General features: G+C 37.1%; 1 protein-coding gene and 1 long non-coding RNA gene across 3 annotated transcripts in view; one reads left to right on the top strand and one right to left on the bottom strand.

Moving 5' to 3' along the window:
* LOC106883158 (uncharacterized) overlaps positions 1-5,254 on the bottom strand; it is a 96,292-nt gene extending 91,038 nt beyond the window's left edge. Inside the window, exon 1 of the long non-coding RNA XR_001411084.2 lies at positions 3,019-5,254. This is a non-coding gene — a long non-coding RNA (uncharacterized LOC106883158). The remainder of the gene's footprint in view (positions 1-3,018) is intronic.
* Positions 481-6,721, top strand: part of LOC106883135 (small conductance calcium-activated potassium channel protein 2) — a 545,874-nt gene continuing 539,633 nt past the window's right edge. For both annotated transcript variants that reach the window (XM_014934056.2, XM_014934047.2), the window contains exon 1: positions 481-1,367. The gene's annotated coding sequence lies outside the window, so the exon portion shown is untranslated. The remainder of the gene's footprint in view (positions 1,368-6,721) is intronic.

Raw genomic sequence — 6,721 nt, forward strand, 5'->3', positions numbered from 1 at the left:
ATATATATATGTATATATATATATATACACACACACAGACATGTGTGTGTGTGTGTGTGTATGTATATATGCATATCTATATATGAACGAGTGAATAACACGTCTGAATTGTAGATGCATATACGTGTCTCCTCCGTCTTTCTCACTCTGTATATGTGGGTGTATGCGTGTATATATATATATGTGTGTGTGTGTGTGTGTGTGTGTATAAGTGAGTGTGTGTACGTACATGTATATGCGTGTGGGTGTGTACATGTATATGCACGTGTGTGTATGTAAACTGTGTTGTGTTTGGGTAGTGTCTACGCTCTACTCCCGCCAATAACATTGCTACTAGCAAGCACTACCACTACCGTATAATATAACACAACAAACAACGACGTTCGCTACCTCCAACATTACCACTAGCCCTTTTAAATTGAACATCACCGCCGACACCGTTACTAGAACTACTACAAGAGCTGCCACCACCTCCACCACCACCACCACCTCCACCACAACAACAACAACAATAATAATAATAATAATAATCAAATAGTAACAATTATATATTGAGACAGCGCTAAAAGTAACACAACACAGTTAACTAATGATTAGCCGAACTTGAATCTTATTTACAAACAAAACCGTTTCCATTCAAGCATGGACGTTATGCATAGCCTGCTTCAACAGGACCTCTGTGTGCTATATATATAAATTGATGAAATCTAACAGGCACGAATGCACGAGTGTACGCATGTATGCACATAAGCACACATACCTATATTCCATCACGGACTTATTCTTAAGTTTTTCCTATACTGTATCTTAGAGTGTCCACGGAAACATAAGCCAAATATATATGCAATCACACATATACATATACGCAAAGACATACACGTGTTCAAACCTACACATACAAATACGCACATATGCACGCACACACAGACATACGTATGCAATACACGGCTTTTAACAAACAGACGGAGAAACAGATAATTTTACTGCACTAAATACTAAAAGTTTACACATACAAACACACACACGCGCTCACACATTTGCACATGCACACACACACACGTTTGTACAAACACACCCGTACACTTACGCACACATAGCTATGCAACCGTCCACGCAAACATAGGTCACACACAACACATACACCTACGTACACGTCCACACACAGAGAAAAATGTCTACATTAAAAACAAGCATTTATCTTCTCCCCTCTTTCGCTCCGGCTTAATTTTCTCTTGTCCGTCTGATTGAAAAGTAATGTGGAAGTAACGAAAAGAAACAAATAGTAATCATAACTATAATAATAACAATAACAATAATAATAATAATAAACGAAGACAGCAAAATGAACAGCTGGCAATGACTGCATCGTAAGTACAAACATTTAACACTCTAACTCCATAACGCGCGCGAGTCTGAATGCGCGTGTGCATGTGTCTGTGCGTGCGTGAGTGTAATTTTTCTTTTCTTTCTATCTTTCTTTTTGTGTTTCTTTTCTTCTCTTCCCTTCTCTCATTGTTTTTCATTTGTAAATATTGTTTGACGCAGACGATCATATCTCGTTCTTTTCTTTTTTCTTTTTTCCTTATATTCTTTTCGTCAGTTAAATCCGCGTGGAATGTTTATATCGTTTAATGGATATACACGGGCGGTTGGATAGCAACATACGATGTTTCTCGCGTCCCTTTAAAGTTCCGAGTTCAAACCTAGCTTGGGTTCTGCGGTACCTTTTAACATTCCGGAGTTCGATACATACAAATACCAGTAAAAGACCGTGGTCGAGTTAATTCCATGGTTTTCTCCCCTATAATTTGTAGCTGTGTGCCAATATTATACACAAATCAATATTAATAATAGCTAGCAAGGAAGGGCAGTTAAATAGTAGAATAAAAGGACAACATGCAAAATATCTTGCAGTATTAATTTACATCCCCTTACGTTCCGTGTTCAAATCTCAGCCGTAGCAGACTTTAGATATCATCTTGGTGCATTCGGCAAAATAATTCCCAGTTATATATTGCGGTTTGATTTAATCGGTAACAACCATTCTTCATAATTTGTGGCATTGTGACCAATATAAAGAAGTTAATATCTATGGTCGTTACTGATGTTAGTCTTTAACGCTCGGGTTAACTCCGAACGAGCAGACCTAAGATTAAAAGCATTCCAGCCGTGAGCATAGCGTCTTCTTTTTTTTCTTTTTTTCTTTTTCAGGCATAGCTTATTCAGGACTACCTCATGTAATGTGTTTTTCGCAAACCCCTTAAAAACGGTAGAGATGCATCTTGGAGAAGATTTAACTGCTACTTCTAGCATGTCGAGTGCTCGCACAGAGGCTTTCTCTTTCTCTCTCTTTCTCTCGCTCTTTCTCTCACTCTTGATATCAATAGATAACAGTGAAAGGTGATGATTGGATAACAAATCGGTAGAGCGACTGACATAGTATCTTGCGGAATTTATTACAACAATTTACGTTTCGAGTTCAAATACCGTTACAGGCTACTGAGGTGGCAGTATGAATAAAGCACCTTAAAAAAGTATTTAGTTTCCAACTTCTTCCTGAGTTTTGTACTTGACTGGTGGTATTTTATTAATCGACCCCGGAAGTACTAGAAGCAAAACTAACCTTTAATAATAATTCTTTCCATTTTATTTGCCAACAGGGCCCATTCATTCATACAATGACATGTAAACAAACGGGTTAGAAATATGTGACGATAAGTTATCTATAAAAACAAAGTGGTGCCGATGAAGAAATTGTGCAATGTATTAAGACGTTAGCTTTTTTAATGATACAAATAATTACAATTAAATGATTGTTAATAATAAAGAGACTGTTTTTTTTTTTTTTTTTTTGATAAACCAGTAGTCAAGTACTTGGGTCAATCTGATTGACTACAATCGCTCAGTTTTATGTTTTTGATAGAAATCATCGTAGTTTATCATTGGTAGGGTGTCGGACAAAATGATCTGCGGTATTTGGTTACTTACGTCCCTTTATATTCCGAGTTCAAGTCTTACCTGTGTCTTCTTGTGCCCTTCAACAATACGACTTGTGGAGGAATGTCGGCATAAGGAATACCAGTAATTTACCTGGGTCGATTTAACTGAGTTTTCCTTCGCCCACAAGACGCGCGTCCGTATGCGTATTACGTTCGCAATAATTTCTTATTATAAGGTGCGGGCTTGGTAGAGTCGCTAGAGTGCAGGTTAAAAATGCTTTCTAGTTATTTGCTCTGGTCCTCTTCGATTTGCGTTCAAATCCTGTCGAGTTCAACTTTGTCTTTCATCATTCCAGTGGATTTCCAGAACTTTCTAGCATAGAACATGCACTTGTCCATTTACATTCTTAGTTCAAATTCCAACGATGGGGCCACTATTGATTATACAATGGAGAGCTTGTAGGTGGAGCCACTACTCTGAGCTACGGTTTTTAACTTTGGCATAAGCATTCGCATAAGGGTGTCGTGGACTCAACAGAGGCAGGAAATATCAAAGAGCTGCTGTGAGGATTCTCGTGATTAGATGATGGGAATTTTTTTAGAAATAAAATATTTAAATCAGGTACAATACTTATATTCTAAACACATTTTCGAAAAAAAATCTTAGTTAAACATTGTGTTGTCTGTGAGTAGAAACATGACTGATAATGAACCATGGTCCAATATAATTTCATTATTTGTATGCTTTCCCAGTACATTTGTTGAAAGTGCAAGAATGGCTCAAGCGAGCCCGCACTGAGCCCGCGCCTGTAGACAGAAGAGAACGGTTGGAAGAAAAGTGCCTGCCTATGGTGGGGTATTTCAGGATCTGTGGGGTTCCATTTTTGCCCCTAATTGTTACTCCCCCTATTGGAAATTTTGTTGTTATTGTCTTTTTATTGTTTACACGTATATAAATCCTTACCGAACTTTGTTTGTATCGTCCTAAATAGTTCGTTTTTATAATCTTCAAGGTTTTGGATTGGGCCTTGGAGAAAATTCTTTGTAGAACTTCCGGCTCTTAACATTCTGAATCAAAGTCTGCTGGAGTAAAGTTTGCCTTTCACCTTTTCAGAGTTGATAAAATAAAGAACCCGTCAAGTATTGGGGTCGATGGTATCAACTTATCCACTCACCACTTAAAATTTATATCAAAACAATATTCTGAGAACGATTATAACTTTGCTTTTGCAAAACATGGGAAACAGTGATTGTAAAACGTCATTCGGTGGAAGGGTAGGGGTGAGAAATTGAAGTTAAAGGGGAATCAATCGTGACTGAAACTGTCGGATGATGTTAAGACATTTACTATTTTAGCAAAAATGTTTTCGTTCTTGCTGGCGCAGATGTGGTAGTTGTAGTGCCGATTTTAGCGGTGTTATTGTTCTTCATTCCCTGGTCCAGCCACATGAATTCCAAAAGGATTTCAGCAATTTTAGGCACACGCATGGCCGTATGGCTAAAAAGCTCGTTTTGCAGCCACGTGGTTTCAGATGCACTCCTACATGGCACCTTGAGCAAGTATCTTTTACTCTAGCCCCAGGCTGATCAAAGCCCCGTGTGTGACTTTGGTTGACGGAAACTGTGAAAGTCTGTCATGTATATGTATATATGTGTGTGTCCCTGTGCTTGTAAGTGGATGTAACTGTCTGTACACAATACCGCTTGACAACCGGTGTTGGTTTGTTCACAACTCCGTAACTTAGTGGTTTGTCAAACGGATTCAATAAAATAATACCAGAATTAAAAGCATTGGGGTCGATATATTTGAGTAATATACTCCAAAGTGATGCCTCAGCATGGCCGCAGTCTAAGTAAAAGATAAAAGATAAAAGATGACCAGACTATTTTTTTAAATGAGTATCAAGACTAACACCATAGTTTGCTTAAAGAGGCAGCAGCGGTGGGGCGTAGTTGGAGGAATATTTGGTTACTATTTCATGTAGGTTCAGTAGTCACATAGACGCTCTCTCGTAGGATCGTCGTCGTCGTCGTCGTCGTTCGATTGTGTTGATTGCCGACTGTCGTGTTTAGAAGCTGCTGCAGAAAGAAAATAGACAGAAAATGTTGTAATCGCAAAAGGAGAAATTCATGTGAAGTTTACATTGAAGCAGATGAGGTGAATTTTCGCACTCCTACTTTCAATAGCATTTATTCGCCACACCTATCAAGTGATATGTTTAGAGGAACCATCTAGGGTGTCTCTAGCATGATGTACAGCGGAGACGGAGACGTCTAAGGAGAGTCTACATTGGCGCTTAAGCTGCTGAAATAGCAGTCAAAACTTCCTCTAATCTTATACTACCATCTAAGACGATATGTTGATATTATATATAGTTCTAAGTTTAAACAACAACAATAATAATAATAATAATAATAATAATAATAATAATAATGAATGGATGGATATGTCTCGATCATATTTTACTTGTCGAAGAATAACAACAGTAACAGCAGTAGGAAGAAAGGAGCGCAACGTATTACATGTACTGCTGTTTAGGTCTTCACGGTTAACACACAACAGCATGCTGACACCAACACCACCACAGACTTTATGAAAAACATCGTTATCAAACACCATGCATATCAAATCGTACCGTTTCTCATATTCTCTTTTCCTAATTGCCCTGAACCTCATACTTACACACACATGTGTATGTTGTGTGTGTTTGTGCATATATAAACACGTATACACACATATCTATCTATCTATCTATCTATCTATCTATCTATCTATCTATCTATCTATCTATCTATCTGTCTGTCTATCTGTCTATCTATCTATCTATCTATCTTTTATATTTTACTTGTTTCAGTCAATAGACTGCGACCAAGTTGGGGCACCTCCTTCAAGAATTTTAGTCGAATGAATCAACCCTACAACTTATTTTTTAAAAATCTTTGTACTTATCCTATCGGTTTCTTTTGCCGGGCCGCTAGGTTGCGGGGACATAAACACACCAACATCGGTTGTCAAGCAGTGGTAAGAAACATACTGTTACACAAGAACGCACTCAAACACATACAACACACACACACACATATGCATATAAACAGACACACACAGACACACGCAGACATACACAGACGCTCGCGCGCACACACATGTATAGATGCTGACACATATACACGTGTATGACAAGGGGCGAAAGTTGATCGGGTAATTTGAACTCAGAACGTTAAGACGGACGAAATGACGCTAAGCATTTTGCCCGACGTGCTAACCTTTCTGCCAATTCCCCGCAATAATAATTATAATAATAATGATAATAATAATAATAATAATAATAATAATAATAATAACAATAATGATCCTTTCTATTTTAGGCACAAGGCCTGACATTTTGGGGGAGGGGTAAGCCAATTACATCGACCCCAGTGATCAACAGGTACTTATTTTATCCACTCCGAAGGATGAAAGGCAAAGTCGACCTCGGCGGCATAATAATAATAATAATAATAATAATAATAATAATAATAATAGTTATAATAATAATAATAATAATAATAATAATAATAATAATAATAATAATAATAATAGTTATAATAATAATAATGATAATAATAATAATAATAATAATAATAATAGTTATAATAATAATAATGATAATAATAATAATAAAGACTTGGAAATAGAGGTAACTCGAATGTGGAATCTAAAAACAGAAACAATTCCTATCATAGTAGGTGCCTTAGGTATAATAAAAAAAATATTCAGACAAATACATAACAAAAACACCAGG

The sequence above is a fragment of the Octopus bimaculoides genome, chromosome 1, assembly GCF_001194135.2.
Source record: "Octopus bimaculoides isolate UCB-OBI-ISO-001 chromosome 1, ASM119413v2, whole genome shotgun sequence".
In the NCBI taxonomy this organism is placed as follows: domain Eukaryota; kingdom Metazoa; phylum Mollusca; class Cephalopoda; order Octopoda; family Octopodidae; genus Octopus; species Octopus bimaculoides.